The following is a 16,999-nucleotide window of genomic DNA, read 5'->3' on the forward strand; positions in this document are numbered from 1 at the left end:
GAACCTCCATGCATTGCTGGTGGGAACGAAAATAGTACAGCTATTTTGGAAAACAGTTTGGCAGTTTCTTAAAAATATTTTAACATAAACTTACTATGTATATCACAATAATTCTACTTACAGGAATCTACCTAAAATAAAAGAAAATATAAGTTTATACAAAGACATGTATATAAATGTTCACAGCAACATTATTCACAAGAGCCAAATCCTGAAAAGAATCAAGTATCCATTTACTGGTAAATGGTTAAAAATATTCCATATATGCATATAATGAAATACTACCTGGTAATAAAAAAGAACAAGTTACTGATACACACTGTAACATGTATGAACCTCAAAATATTATCTAGTAAAAGAAGCCACATATTGTTTGATTCTTTCTATATATGGAATGTCCAGGAAAGGCACATTTATAGAGATAGAAGGCAGATCAATGGTTGCCCAGGTCTTAGGGAAGGAGTGGAGATTGCACAGGGACAGGGGAAATTTTTGTAGTGAAGGAAATGTTCTAAAACATTTAAAACACATTTAAAACACACACACACAAAATATGATGATATTTGCATAACTCTGCAAATTCAGTAAAAATCATTTAATTGTACATTTACAATGGGTGAATTTTATGTTACTTAAGTTATCCCACAAAATCTATAAGGAAACCTGGCTTTTCCTGAAGTAAGGACCTCATGGCACTAATAATTGCCAGAATCTGGATGACCCAGGAATGATTTTCAAATAGGTGTTTATAACATTTTGAAATATTTAGATAATTTATCTACAATACATATATTTTGATTTAATGACCACAAATGTTATATAAGGCAAAAGAAATAACCTGGATGTCTATAAAATCAGGATTTGGAAAAACCTTCACATCTGAGATTGAATTTACAAACTTCCTCAAACCTAATTAGGTGAGTATCTCTCTATTTCACAGAAGAAAAAATGAATGAAGAGAGTAGTGGTGGTGTGATCAGAATCATAGATAGTAAGGGTTACTCAGGACTTGAACCTGACACCAACTTTATTGGTATTTTCACATAAAATCCTATTTATGATCTATATTAATTTTCTCAAAAACATTAAAGAAGGTAGTATTTTAGTATAATTCCTTCCTCTTTTTTTATTTTTCAAAATTTAACTTACTGTTTTGTTTATGTGCTTTCTGTGATTATATTCTATTTTTATAGAGTTTATTAATATTTCTTCTCTATAAAAACCACACAAATTGTTTGAAAAATCTGGGTAAATGTATGAAAGGAAAAAAATCACCCTTGATCTAATCATAAAGTCATACTTCATGAAATTTTAGCAGCTTTGATGCTGACAGTTTTGTGATTTTACCAGAAGGTGCTAAGGGAGATTTTCACACATCTATGTCATGACTCCCAACTAGCTGTCAGTGATTGTAAAATCCACTGAATGTGAAAGCAATCCATGTTCCAGAGAGGTTAAAACATGCATATTATAGACTTCTTGGTGGATTTATTTTCTGGTTTCATTTTTCTTTCTCTCTAGATAGACATAAATATGGATATATAAACACATATTAATATATAAACACACACATATATACATGTATATATTTCATAAATATTTTCCCATTTCATTAAGAAACTTCCTGAGTCCTTGTATTACATTTGTGTAATATTTAATTATTAGGTGTGTTATAATACATTTAACCTTTCTGCTATTTTGAGAAATTTAGAGATTTTGTCTTCTTTCATCATTTAATAAAAATTAAAATTACACTTAAATATATCTTTGAGCAAAGTATTTTTGTACATTTTCAATGATTTAAAAATGAATTATTAGAATGAGAATTACTGGATAAAAGACAAAGATAGTTTATGATTTTTTGATATAAATTCTTATGCTTTTCTTAAAAAACTATGAATTGAGACATAGATTATCACGTCTGAACAACAAATTCTGGAATAAATTTCTAAGTGTATATCCATTATGGGTATATTAATGGAAAACTAAGTATTCATCATTATAAAAATACATAGTATTGCATATTTAAAATACAGAAACATTTAGTGTTTTCTTTTTACCTGCATGCCTGAAATTATTAAAAATCATATATATATGTACATATATATATATAGTTTTTACCAGAAAAAATTTCAAATTTGATCTTTGGTGTCTATTTCTCAAACAGAAGCACAAACACAAGCACATATACAACAGTAGGACAAGAAATACAAACAGAAATAAAGGTCAATGCATGTAAGAATCTTATATTTGATTTATCGTTAAACACATAATCCACATTTACGGAAATGTGTAAATGTTAAAGAAAACACAGAAAGTCTTTAAAATATGTCTAGCAATCTTCTTTCATCAATAAAGTGGAATCATATTGTGGAACTTAAACAGCGAATCCAACATCTTCTGTTTTTTTTGATTTTTAAATCATTCCGATATTTTACACATTAGGACTACCATGATGAATGACATAAGATTCTTCTTCTCTTAGTGGTTTTTTGTGAGAAGGAACTACTAAACACACTTGAAAAATGAGGTAATCATGTAGTACTAGGTGCTGTGAGGAAAATGAAGGAGGTGGATGAGGGGAGGGAGATGAAGTTGGAGAGGTTGACAAGAGGCAGATCACATAGGGACAGTTAAGAGTTAACATTTTCTTTTAACTGTAATTGTAATCTATCAGAATGTTTTAGTAGGGGAATGACTGCTTTGCATGTTACAATCAGGACTCAGACTGCTCTGTAGGGCAGGAGTGGAGGGAGAAGGGCCAGTTGGGAGGCTGCTGCAGTGACCTAGGTGACAGTGATGGTGTGGCTGGGGCTCAGCTTTTACTGGCATGTGATGGAGAGAGACCTAATCAGAGAGGCTTGGGGAATGGAACTGACAGGACATACTGTCTACACTGCAGTCCTGACTAAAATCTTCCAATGGCTTCTTGTAACTTTCAGAATGCAGTATATGTTGCTCAGATAAGCACACTTTATTATCTGGCCTATGAAATTTCAAGCTTCATTTTGCCCTGCTCCCAATGTGTATTCCTATTTCCTGCCAAGTGGTCATTTGAACACATGTGCTTTTTCTCACTTAATGCCTAAATGACTTTTTACTTGTTTCCTCTGCTCTCAATATCCTTTTGATTTAAGAAACTGCAAGGTAGGGCGCCTGAGTGGCTCAGTCGTTAAGCATCTGCCTTCAGCTCAGGTCATGATCCCAGGGTCCCGGGATCAAAGCCCCGCATCGGGCTCCCTGCTCCGCAGGAAGCCTGCTTCTCCCTCTCCCACTCCCCCTGTTTGTGTTCCTGCTCTCACTCTCTCTCTCTCTCTCTCTGTCAAATAAATAAATAAAATCTTTAAAAAAAAAAAAAAAAAAGAAACTGCAAGGTAACATCAACTCTCAGAAATTTTTCATGACTGCTAAAATCTTAAAATTCCCTTCTCTAGGCTTGCTGTTATCTTCCCCATGTCTATACCAGAGCAATAATCATGCACTACTATTCATGCATTCTATGTCTGTAAGGTGACTGCATAATTTATCAAACAAACCAGGACACTTTTCAGAGTGAAAGGGGTTGCTATCAAAAATTATGCCAAGGCAACAAGCGTAACTAGTTGACTACTTAGGGATACAAATTCAGAACTATCCAGAAACAGAGTGTATTCTTTCCATATAAAAATGAAGTATTTGCCAAAAGACCTTCTGTTCAGGGTATTTGATAAAAGGAGTGCGACTAAAGCCATTGATCATTCAGAGTTGGTAATTAAATTTTTTTCTGTTCATACAACATTTACAAAATGAGGGAACAGATTTTCCATGTATCATTATGATAATTCGATGGATATCCACAGTTTCTAAGTTTTGATTTTAAATTATATACTTTCATTTCTCACAGGTAACATCTTTTTTTAAAAAAATGTGAAACTACCAATATATTATGAATTAGTTAAAAAAAAAGAGAGCTCATTTATGAGTTGTCTTCCATTAGAGTCACTGTAAAAACATGCTGTGATAGATGGAAACATCTGGTACTCTCAAAACCACAGAATCCTGAATTAAAAAAATCTGATGAGAAAACATAATATTATTTATGAATCATGTATTTATTGATTTATTAATACTATATACCATGTTCCAGCAGAAGATTTAAGTGTGAAAAAGATAAAAATATGTGAAGATAATATATATCTAATTTGTGGCCCTGGCAATAGCCTGGCTTAAAATAACTTACAGAATAAATGACATAAGGTTATTTCTGGAGTTAGATACTTGCAGATATTTGTTACCGCTGATGCCTCTGTGTGTGTGTGTGTGTGTGTGTGTGTGTGTGTGGTGTGTACCCATCTGCAGGCAGGTGCAGCTGCATGTCAATCTGAGATTGACAATCTGACTCACATGTAAGCTTATCACCTCAAGGGTTTTATGAACTCCTCCTTGAAGTAAAAGTCCCTGGGTTATAAATACGCTAATATACTAAATAAATATTTGTTGTATTGAATTGAACTGACACAGTAAAGAAAAAGAATAAAAACAATATCATAATTTAGTATCATTTTATCCAAAGATGCAGTAGGTTAACATATTTTATGTATTTATCTTAGTATCACAAAGAATTAAAAAAACACCAAATAAGTGATTCTGATTTCTCAGATAATTACTTTTAAATCCTTGGAACTTAAAGTAATTAATAGAACTTTAAAATAATTTATCAGTCGATGTCCCCAGAATCTTAAACTTTATTGAGATGCATGTGGTTCAAGATGAAATTTCTCAAGCTTTAAGTTATCTGAAATTTATCAACCGTATTTAGCCCTAATGAGTGTTATGAAAATGTATATCATGGCATGATAAACTTCCATAATTAATTTTAGCCAAGAAATATGTTATGAATGACAGAGTCAAGTATATCTATGTGTCTAATTGGAAATGTCTCTTAGAATTACATTTGTTTATATTAATATTTGTGTCATAATAATTTAATTAAGTTGTCAGAAAAATGGCACATGCTTAAGTTATATGAATTTGATTACACACAAATTACTAGGAAGAATAGTAAAGGCAATTTTTTTTTTTTAAAGCAGCTTGCTTTTCCAAAGACTTCAAATGTTAGCAATGTTAAATGGCAATTTTATGCATGCACTGGAAGAATATAACAAAGTTGCCACATGTAATTGATTCAAGATTCTGGCTGATTATGCTCCTGCTAGTTTTAATCAGATATCTGATGAGTAAGATTACTGGAAAATATTCTCTATAGAATGAGTGAAAAATTCTTCATTGCAATGAGTCTATTATTTATGGTGCATAACTTCATGATGGGGAAAAGAGTAATATACCGTTTTCATAATAAGTGCAAAAACATAAAAAAAATTATATAGTCTAATGCTTATTAATTTGTTTTAAAGAAATGCTTTTCCTGAATTCCATAATTTGTGTAATAAACATTGTAGACATGTTTTGTGTGTGTATGAACCAGTGTAGTTTGCTTGGGACTTAAGAAAGCTCTGAGTGCTGCAGTGAGTAATGATTACATGGAGGGCTCTCTACATTTCTGGTCCTAGAACCTCAACTGGGCAGAAGCTGCTGCTGCCCCTGGTCTATGCCAAGGAGAGATGGGGAAAGTCGTTCATTCCTGTTGCTCTCAAATGATTTCTTATCACTTTAGTTCTCCCTAATGACAGACATAAGACCAAATATCACACCTCCATATCTTTATCATTAGTCTCTGGATTTTCAGATTCTTAAAAAAAAATACATTGCACATTTTTTCTTCCATGTGTTAGGCTGTGTTTTTCTTGGTTAATTCAAATTGGGCTGGTATACATAAAGAAATTATGAAAACCTTATTATGAATATGAATATAATATGAGTATAAATGTATGAATATAATATGAATATGAATATATGAATGATTTAGTCTCTAAAATATCATGTATGTTCATATGGGCATGTGTGTGTGTGTGAGTGTGTTCATGTGTGTGAGAGAATGTTAGAGAGCTGGAAGTAACAGCTTCTTTTAAAATTTATTATTTATTATTTACTTCTTTTATTTACTTTCTGTCCTAGACATAGACACATAGTTTAGATACATATATACATTCATAAGAGATGGTTTAGATACATATATATATATATATATACATTCATAAGAGATGGTTGGGTAATCATAGAAACTGTTAGAATAATAGCTGCCAGCAACATTTATCAAGTACGAGCATATCATCAACAGAAAGAATTTCATTGTGACTAGTGATGTTCCAGATAGTTCCCTCTTTTATACAGTGAATTACACTATTCATAAAATAATTTGTTTAGAATTTTTCTACCAACAAATATGTATGAGATACCTGCTTAAGGATCTCAATAACAAAAATTCAATTTTAAGGGTTTCAAGGGGATTACAGTTAAGTTTATAAATCAGAACTTACCTATAAAAAGTTAATATGATAAAGGAGGTCTACAATTGAGTGTTTCAGATTCGTGTTACTAAAGAATCCTTTGAAGGGAGTGATATTTGGTAGCAAAGAGGGAAAGAATAGCTTCCTAGAATGAGTAGAGCTTGAGTGTGATGAATCCATAGTAGTTGGTGTTCGAGATGTGTTTTAAATGACTGAATAAAGCAGCACATTAATATGCCATCTTTTTCTTAGTAAAATCTAATTTTTAAAAGATTTTATTTATTTATTTGAGAGAGAGAGAGAGCATGAGCAGGGTGAGGGGAAGAGGGAGAAGCAGGCTCTCCATTGAGCAGGGAGCCCGATGCATGGCTTGATCCCAGGACTCTGGGATCATGACCTAAGCTGAAGGCAGACGCTTAACGACTGAGCCACCCAGGCGCCCCAGTAAAATTTAATTTTGATTATAATATATCACTCCAATCTTAATAAATGGAATGGTCAGGTGAATAATTATGGCCATACCCACTTTTACTTTCAGTGCAACCAACGTACAAAGAAACTGTGTGACTTGCTGAGTGTGATACAGTTACCCCCAAGCAAGCAGCCATGTAGAGAAGCAGAGAAGCATAGGATTGAAAGCACACCGTCTGGAGCCAGAGTTAGAATTTCTGTCTCCCTCATTAACTGCATACTGGGAAAAATTACTTAGATTCCCTGTGCCTCAGTTTTCCCAGGAGGGAAAGTCTATTAAAAGTACCTAATCCCTGGAGATAGTATAAGAATTAAATGTTATAAGTAAATGTATGTAAAAGAGTATAATATATGGAGTTTTTTTTATAATTAATCTAATAAGGTCTTAATCTTAGGCCCAGATACTATACATTTTAGCCTACTTTTATACCACCCCTACTACAGGAATGTTTTGCGTCATAACTCTCCTCTGAACTATCACCAGTCCTTCCTCCATTCCTCAGTCTTAGTGAAGTGCAGATCTGGTAAGTCACTTCTGTATTTGAAAGATCTTGCTCTCTCCTTTCTGAAGATGACTGTGCACTTCCCCCTCCATTCCCCTGGAATGTATATTGTTCTTTGTGTTGTTTTTAATCCTCCACCTACCCCTCTTCTTTTCAACTTCTTAGTTGCTTCTAATCTACATGCTGTCTCTTCTAGCATACCTTCTTTAATCCACAATCCAGGTAGTTTTCCTTTTGAGACCACAGACTGGGCTTTTGTTGTGATTGCTGTTTTTCTGGATTTATCTGTTTCACTTGCTAAAAACATATAACCTTAAGAAGAATAAAGCATCTTGTTCCATAGAACTCTGCCACATAAGCACAGTTTAATCTTAGTTTGTGATGTAGTGAAATTGATGGTGCGTTTGGAATTGGAAGATCCTAGCCCATCATTTATTAACTAAGTATTTATTATTAATAATAATAGATAAATATTTATTAACTAAATATTTATTAACATTTATTAACTAAATAACTTAGTAAATGTTACGGAAGTTTTTTGAGTCTCAGATTCTTTCACTCTAAAATGTTAATAACTACTCTAAAGAGTTATAGAGTAAATAAAAAATATGTCAAATATCTTAATACAGAGTTCCTAAGAATTTCTGAATAAAATTTAATCAAACCTGAAAATCACATTTACTAAGAATAATCAACAATATAAATTATTTGTAGGTATAAAACTGAGAGGACACCTATTTTACTAACATTGTAGATCTCATTAAATTCATACTATTGTTTTATGTTTCTACCTTTAATATTAATATTTAATTAACTAACCTTTACTATTTAGTAATTTAACTTATAGGGGTTAGACAATCGTTTTCAGAACTACATTTTAATATTACTCACAAATTTTATGAGTGTAATATGGACAAATATAAAGTAACACTTGTGAATTGTAATAATAAAATAAAATGACATAATTCTTTGCTAAAAAAGTTCAGCACTATTTAAGACAAAAATTCTGATGTCAGTAATTTGGAAAGCAAACTCTTGTACACATAAAAAAAGGAGCAATCATTTGTGTGCAAACGATTAATGAAATATCTGATCACTAAAGCATAACCATAAAACAACTGATAAATAACATCCTCATATAATAACTCTTGTATCTGAAGTTGTATATTATATTTTAACTACAAACTTTGCATATTCTCCAGTGACTAAACATAAGGTGAGAGCTCATGATATATTTATATTTCCTAGATTCATAGGCAATTTTTATTTTCTTACTATGTTGTTAACTGAAAGAAACTCAAGCAGTAAAATATGTCTAAGTTCACTTTTTACACTTTGATTTTAGTGCCCTCCCCTCTATAAAAAAAGAGGAACCAACAGTATGACAGAGACAAATATCTTCATCCCCCCTTTTTTTTCATTTTGTTTATTTACCAACAGAAACCGTGAGTTGAATAAGATAGCCTACATTGTCACTGTTGCCCAGGAAACGATTTTATCTTTCTTAGTTCTCACTGTTTTTAGAACACAGGCGAAGGGTAAATTAGAAATATTTTATAATTTAATTTTGATACTTTTTCCCTTAACACTATGGTCTTCAACCAAAGATCTGGATAATATTTTCTGCTCTTTTCAGAATACCTGTATGATTCAAAGCACTTTTTTATTGCCAGTTATGAATGTCGGAAACATAATACTCTTTTCTTGCTGTGTATGGATTTCACTCTTATAATTTATGTTGGTCATCATCCAAGCTACATGTCAGACAATTAAGGTTTTTCAGCTCTTAGACTATGTTCTCCATCAGTGGAATAGAAAGTGGGTTTATCAGACACTTTTACACACCACTTCGAGCCGTTGGTCACTGATGTCCCTCCTGTCATCATCAAGAACACCTGTCAACTAAATGTATTTGAGACATTTATTTTTGAATTTAAACATACATAATGTAATGAACTATGCTGAAGAAAAATATGAAGTGGAGAGTGCTAAGTTTTTAAAATATTTATATATTTAAAGACAAGAAGACACATAAAATCATTTAGAAAAAAAGTTTGCAGAACATCTATATATCCTTCAGCAGTGTGTTTATTGGTGTGAGGATTTAATTTAAAAATCCATTTAAAGCACTTAGCATAGTTTCTCTCATATTGTAAGTATTCAATACTTTTTATTATTATAAAATGTAATGGGTCAATAAAACAGAACTATATTAGTTTTGCTTATTTAATTTTTTCAGTGTTTGTTTTACAGGAGATTTAAGTTAAATATGAGAAATTATGAAAAATTAAACAAAAGACAGTAAGTTGAAGCAATATGACACATTTTATGCATAGAAACTATTACATCACATAAAATAATCAACATGCAACTGATAAAATATATACAAATATCCACATACCATCTACTTGTGGTAAAATGTTTTAGTTACCATTAATTGGAAAGTTGCTATGTGCCAAGGATTGTGCTTCTGCTCTTTATTTGCATTAATTCTGGAAATTCTAACAAACTCTTGAAAAAGTTATTATTATCATTAAATAGCATATTAGGAAACTGAAGTACAGAAAAATTAACAGTTAGTCCAAGATCCAATAGGAAGTATTTATAGCAGAATACAACCACATGCTCTAGAGTATGTGTGTTTAATCACTGTGGATAAATAAAAATATAGAGGGAAGGAAGGAAAGAAGGAAGGAAGCAAGGAAGAAAGAAAGGAAGGGAGGAAGGGAAGGAGAAAAACAAAAGAAAAGAGTGAAAATAATTTCAGTCAGGTTAGATTCAACTTCTGCCATAAAAAAAAATCAGTGTTTTCCTCTAGACAAGAAGCCTAGTAACCTATTTAAATAATTAAACAAATTTAAATTTGTTGATTTTAATAGACTTGGAATTGTATTTCCATTGATTGATTTATTGCTACCACAACTTGCCCTCTGACTTTTGCATTCAGTCAAACCCATTTTTGAGGCTATACCTATCAACCTCTAAAGACTAATTTGCCTTCATTAAAAATGGCAATTTGGAGTTAATTATAGCTAAAACCTCATAGAGATTATGCGATGAAATTGAAAGTAATATTTGACATAAATTGGCACTAAAAATGAAATCTAAGTGGTTTCACTAAATGATTACATGTAAATTATATGCATGAGATTTGTCACAACTCAGATAGCCTTAGTAATGAGGTGTAATGGTACAGTACATACAATACTTGGCCAAGAAGTTTTTGACAGCGTGTCATCCAGAAGCTACTGTTACAAAAGGTATTAAACAGAATTTTTGTTTTGGTGATACACATTACTGAATCCTACTTAAGCAGAAAGGGCTTTTTCTAAAACATTTTATATATACCTACAATTCTTTCTGTAAAGAGAATAAAAGACCAAAAAAGATAGAATTCTTAAGTCAGATAGAGAAAAACTAGAGTCAGACATAGGCACAGACACCATCATTTCAAAGCATATTGATGAGAAAAAAAACCCAGTATTTTCCTAGAAGAAATTGATAAATACCTAAATTCTATACTCTGGTAAGAACATAAGAAAAGGCAGACAGCTGGTATATAGGGCATTAAAACAAGATGTGGACATCATGTGGCAGTGCCATGGGGAAGAGCCATGCTTTCTTTTTTTTTTTAAGATTTTATTTATTTATTTGACAGAGAGAGACACAGCGAGAGAGAGAACACAGGCAGGGGGAGTGGGAGAGGGAGAAGCAGGTTCCCCGCAGAGCAGGGAGCCCAATGCAGGGCTTGATCCCAGGACCCTGGGACCATGACCTGAGCCGAAGGCAGACGCTTAACTAACTGAGCCACCCAGCGCCCCGAGCCATGCTTTCTTTAGTCATGATAATCAAAGGGGATTACACTGGTACCTTGATCAAAAATGAATTGTAGATTCATATAACCCACTGCATATACTTTAGATTTTGTTGTATTTAAGCATATAAAGTAAGGGAAATATACAGTATTTCATCAGTTCTAAGAAGCCACATTTTTCCCAAATTTTAGCATCTCTGAAATTGGAGTGACTCATAATCTAAGGTGCCCTACCATAAGGATTCTTTCTTTCTTTCTTTCTTTCTTTCTTTCTTTCTTTCTTTCTTTCTTTCTTTCTTTCTTTCTTTCTTTCTTTCTTTCTTTCTTTTTCCCTTCCTTCCTTCCTTCCTTCCTTTCCTCCTTCCCCCTTCCTTCTTTCCTTCCTTCCTTCCTTTCTTCCTTCCTTCCTTCTTTCTTAGTGATACATTACTTATGGGGCTGTACTGACAGTAGATAGTATAGAAGCAAGGGTAGAAGCACGGAGAATAGTAATGGTTACTATTTAAATAATACAGCTAATGGGCACCTGGGTGGCTCAGTCGGTTAAGCCGCTGCCTTCGGCTCAGGTCATGATCCCAGGGTCCTGGGATCGAGCCCCGCATCGGGCTCCCTGCTTGGCAGGAAGCCTGCTTCTCCCTCTCCCACTACCCCTGCTTGTGTTCCTTGCTCTCGCTATCTCTCTGTCAAATAAATAAATAAAATCTTTAAATAAATAAATAAATAAATAAATAATACAGGTAGGAAATTATTATAATTTGGATTGGTAATGAATGCTCACATTCTAGTTATTTTTGGAAAGTACCATTTCAAAACATAGTCTATCTTCATAATTCACAGATTAAATATTTACAAATATACCTACTCACTAAAATTTGTTTGCAACCTCCCAATCAATCTCGGGGTGCTTTTGAGGTCATTTGTAGACTTGTGCAGAGCCACAAAAATTTCAAGTTGCCAAATGCGTAGGTTTCTTGCTAAGGTCTTAACAAGGTGACACTCTGCTTTATTGTTTCAGCTACGATACTATAAGCAAATCTTTTCATGGTCTATTTAGTGCCACGTTTTTCAATTTTTGTGCTTTCTGTTCCCAGTCTTGCTGTTAAAAATGGCTCCTATGCATAGTGCTGAAGTGTTGTGTAGTTGTGTAGTGAAAGAGGGCTGTGATGTTCCTTGTGGAGTGTTAGGTTAACTTTGTTCAGGTATGACTTTTTGTGCTGTTAGCCTGAGTTCAATGTTAATGAATCAACAATATATATTAAATAAGATATCTTTAAACAGAAACACACATAAAACAAAATTATTTATTGATCAGTGGACCAAAATATTGTGACCAGAGGCTCACAGAAGCTTAACTCTGTACTTTCCCTAGAAGCAATGGTTCGGTATTTGATAATTCAATGATTTTGGCAACTTTATAGAACATATCACTCTGAATAACAAGGATCAACAAGAATTCATCTTACTTCATATGGGGGGTGAAACAAAAGAGGTGAGAGAAAGACTCCAAATTTTTTGGATTAATCAATTGATCCAATAGACTTGTCACCAATAGATATGAAAAAGGATATGGATGAAGCTGTTTTTAAGATGAAGAACAACAGTTCAATTCTGGTCACAGTGAGTTAGAGATATCTATCAGATGACCAACAGGAGATGGTAGAGAAAGTTACATCAACAAATAGGGAATATGGGCTGGAGTTATAAATTGCAGATTCATCATCATACAGCATTTATTGCAACCATTGACTCTAGATAAAATAATCAAGGAAATGAGTGAGTGCATTTCAAAAAGAAAAAAGAGTCAAAGACTGAGTTTTGGTGACTTATGACATTAACTTATGTTTTGCAGTGTTAGAGTGAAAGGAAGAGACAATCAAAAAAGACAGAATGAAAACAAAGAGAAGCCAAGTTCAAGGAAAAAACAAAACAAGACAAAAAACACCAACATATCAAGAACAAGGAAATAAGCCACTGCTGTTCTTTAGGTCAAGAAAGATGATGGCATATAGCTATTGATTAGGTTTAGCAACCTTAAGGTCATCCCTGATCTAACCATGATGAGTTTCACTTGAATGGTGGAGGATATACCCTGATTGGAATGCATTAAAGAGAGAATGGTAGAAGAGGAACTAGGGATAACTATTTTCAGAATTTCACATTGAAAGATTAGAAACAAGATCATGTCTAGAGAGTAAAAAGGGCCAAAGAAGTATTTTTGTGTGTGTGTCTATTGCTTTAAGATGTGACATAAAAGTATTATGCTTTCATGCTGAGGTAAAACATCAGAAAAGTTATGAAAAAATAATGATAATGTAGGAAATAAAGAGAAGTTTGCTGAAGAAATGTCTATAAGTAAGTAAATGAGTAGCATGGGATTTGGTAGATAAATGAGGGGACTGAATTTAGACAGGATCATCCTACTCATTGGTGATAACAGATGCAAAGACAAGTTTTGTGATCCCTAATGAGGTTCATGGATGTACATTTAAAATTAAATTTAAAATTTTAATTAAAAATTAAGTTTGTTTCAGATATTTATGTACCGTATTCAATTGCACAAGTGCAGATATGGAGTAGGTAGAATTGGATCTAACCAGGGTTGTAATTTTGTCAATTTAGGGTGATGCTCTTAAAGAAGAAAAAGTGTAGAGGAATATGCAAAAGAGTAATTATGACATGACCAAGTATTGTAGCCTGAGGACCTTTGTAAAAAGATTCTGTAAATCTCAAAACCTACTGGGATTATAAACTCAAGGTAGCAAGAGATAAGGGAGGATGGGAGTGAGTTAGGAAAGAAAGGGAAGAAACCTCTACATAACGCAGTACTGAGTCAGCTCTAGCTCTTTGAGAATACACAACTCACTACAGGGAGAGAGCCCTATAATTCAGAACAGTCTTTACAGTAAGTGAGAAGTATTCAACTGCCAGCTTCTTATCCCCTGGTTCTCAGGGGTCAATTTTGTCTGACAAAGTGAGCACTAAGTGTCTGCCCTTCTGAGCTGTATTCTCCAGCTTTCAGGTAGCCATCAAGGAAGACTGATTCCCCAGATCACAAAGCTGCAGCTGAGCCATGGTGTTGGGGGCAGGGAGTCCTGTTGTATCCACATATGTTTGGCTGGGTGGCACAGGGCCCAGATCTGCTGAGTTTTCTATGTTTTATACAGCAGAGTCCATGCTGAACTGGTTCCATTTTAAGAAAGAAATGGAGATTGATGTGACCAACTGTGTATCCTTTAGGTTTTGTTCTATTTAAGAATAGAAAATGTGAACATATGCTTACAGGGGAATAATTTGAAATTGCAAGGAAATCCCAACCTTAGCACAGTTAAAATTTTGGTAGAACACAGTATCATATTAATTTAAATAGAGTATTTTTTATAAGAAATCAATGAAGCAGAAATTAACTCAGAATTGGCCTTTAAGTACAATTCATAATTGTGCACCCTGACCCTGCTTTTACCTTCTGTCATAAGACTGCAGATGTTTTTGGCTATCCTCTGTATATAAAATGTAAGGAAAACTATTCAAACCACTAGTATTTTAAAAAATGCAAATCTAACTGATATCACTTTGACTTGGCTGAAAAAATTCCCAAGCACAAAAATTGTATCAAATTTAATCTCTGTTAAGTGAATTGTAACTTGACTGAAAGTTCATGCAGGAAATTTTTAATATAAATCAAACACTTAAAATTGTTCACAAGAAAAAAAAAGCCATATATACATTTTCTGTAAAAGATTATTTATTGCATTTTGCATTTAAAAGAAGAAAATGCAAAAAGTCTGAAAGTCCAATAGTATTAGGTTGGGTTGTCAAGAAATTTAAAAAATTAATAAAATACTTAACACTTTAAATGATATGTAAAGATAACTGAAATGTGAAACTTGAGCAAGCAGTGAATACATAGTTGAAAATCAAATATTTGAAGGGAAAATATTTCAGAAATTTCTCTCAGCTTTTTAAGAAAAAAATACAGAAGCAAAAATGGCAATAGGACAGATGACGAGGGATTAAAAAAATATGTAATTACTGGGAAATCCAGGAAAAGAAACAAAAGTAGACATAAGAAAAGAATTATTCAGATGAATAGTAGAAATGCATGACATTTTCTATTTTTCTTTTATCTTGAGCATGGTGTCAGTGGCCCCGCAGGCAGGCATCTCTAAGGATAACATGGAATCACTCATGAGACCCAATACTAAAATATCCTTAACATTTAAGTAAATTGCATACTTAGCTGCCAAGATGTGTTCAGGCACAACTTTCTTTTGTCCTGAATGCTTTGAGATTTAATAAATACGCTTTTTGTGGAAAAAAGAGGATGACTGGTTAACCATCATTGGGTTCAATTCAGAATAATTATTATTTTTCTACGATTCCAAATAAACAATAATGGAATTTACTTTTAATAGAGAACATTTTGAATATTACAGCTTTCCTTCAAAGTGACAATTTCAAACAAATAAAAAGAAAGTCTGATATAGAAAAAATTCCCACAAGAGGGGCGCCTGGGTGGCTCAGTTGTTAAGTGTCTGCCTTCAGCTCCCGTCATGATCCCAGGGTCCTGGGATCGAGCCCCATATCGGGCTTCCTGCTCAGCAGGAAGCCTGCTTCTCCCTCTCCCACTCCCCCGCTTGTGTTCCTGCATTCGCTATGTCTCTCTCTGTCAAATAAATAAATAAAATCTTTAAAAAAAAAAAAGAAAAAGAAAAAATCCCCACAAGAGGAAACTAGAAGAAAATACTAGATTAGATCAACACATATATACTTTTTTAAGTATTGAGAAAGAGTAAGTCCACTATCAATGAAGAATGTGATGACTTTAACCTTAAAATAAATGTTTATGATATTAAATAAGCATATATTAACAGCAAAAATAATGTTGCAATTCCACACTAATATGAATTCTCTGTTTAATATAATTTGTGGTAAACCAAAGGGAGAAGGTATTTATATAATTACCAAATGATGCATAATCATGGGTATCCAAAACTAAATAGCAATAAAACACATGGATTGATGAACATCCCAGTATTAATTTGTTAAACATTTTTGTGTCCTTCAGACTCGATTAATATATACTAGATAAACATCTGATGCAGATTTTTATTTGGAAGAACATAATGCTTATGTAATCTAGTAAAACTTTGAAATTTGCATATTATAAAAAATCAAATAAGGCTAATATTATGTTGCATTTTTTTAAATTTTATTATGTAATGTTAGTCACCATACAATACATCATTAGTTTTTGATGTGGTGATCCACAATCCACTGTTTTTGTATAAAATCCAGTGCTCCATGCAGTATGTGCCCTCCTTAATACCCATCACCAGGCTAACCAATCCCCCCTACCCCCTCCCCTCTAAAACCCTGTTTGTTTCTCAGAGTCCATAGTCTCTCATGGTTCATCTCCCTCCAATTCCCCCACCCCTCATTTTTCCCTTCCTTCTCCTAATGTCCTCCATGCTATTCCTTATGTTCCTCAAGTAAGTGAAACCATATGATAATTGACTTTCTCTGCTTGACTTATTTCACTTAGCATAATCTCCTCCAGTCCCAACCATGTTGATGTAAAACTTGGGTATTCATCCTTTCTGATGGCTGAGTAATATTCCATTGTATATATTATTCTGTTCCATTGGTCTTTTTTTTTTTTTTTTTTTAAAGATTTTATTTATTTATTTGACAGAGAGAGACACAGCGAGAGAGGGAACACAAGCAGGGGGAGTGGGAGAGGGAGAAGCAGGCTTCCCGCGGAGCAGGGAGCCCGATGCGGGGCTCGATCCCAGGACCCTGGGATCACGACCTGAGCCGAAGGCAGA

This window comes from Phoca vitulina, unplaced genomic scaffold, assembly GCF_004348235.1.
Source record: "Phoca vitulina isolate PV1807 unplaced genomic scaffold, GSC_HSeal_1.0 scaffold14, whole genome shotgun sequence".
In the NCBI taxonomy this organism is placed as follows: Eukaryota; Metazoa; Chordata; class Mammalia; order Carnivora; family Phocidae; genus Phoca; species Phoca vitulina.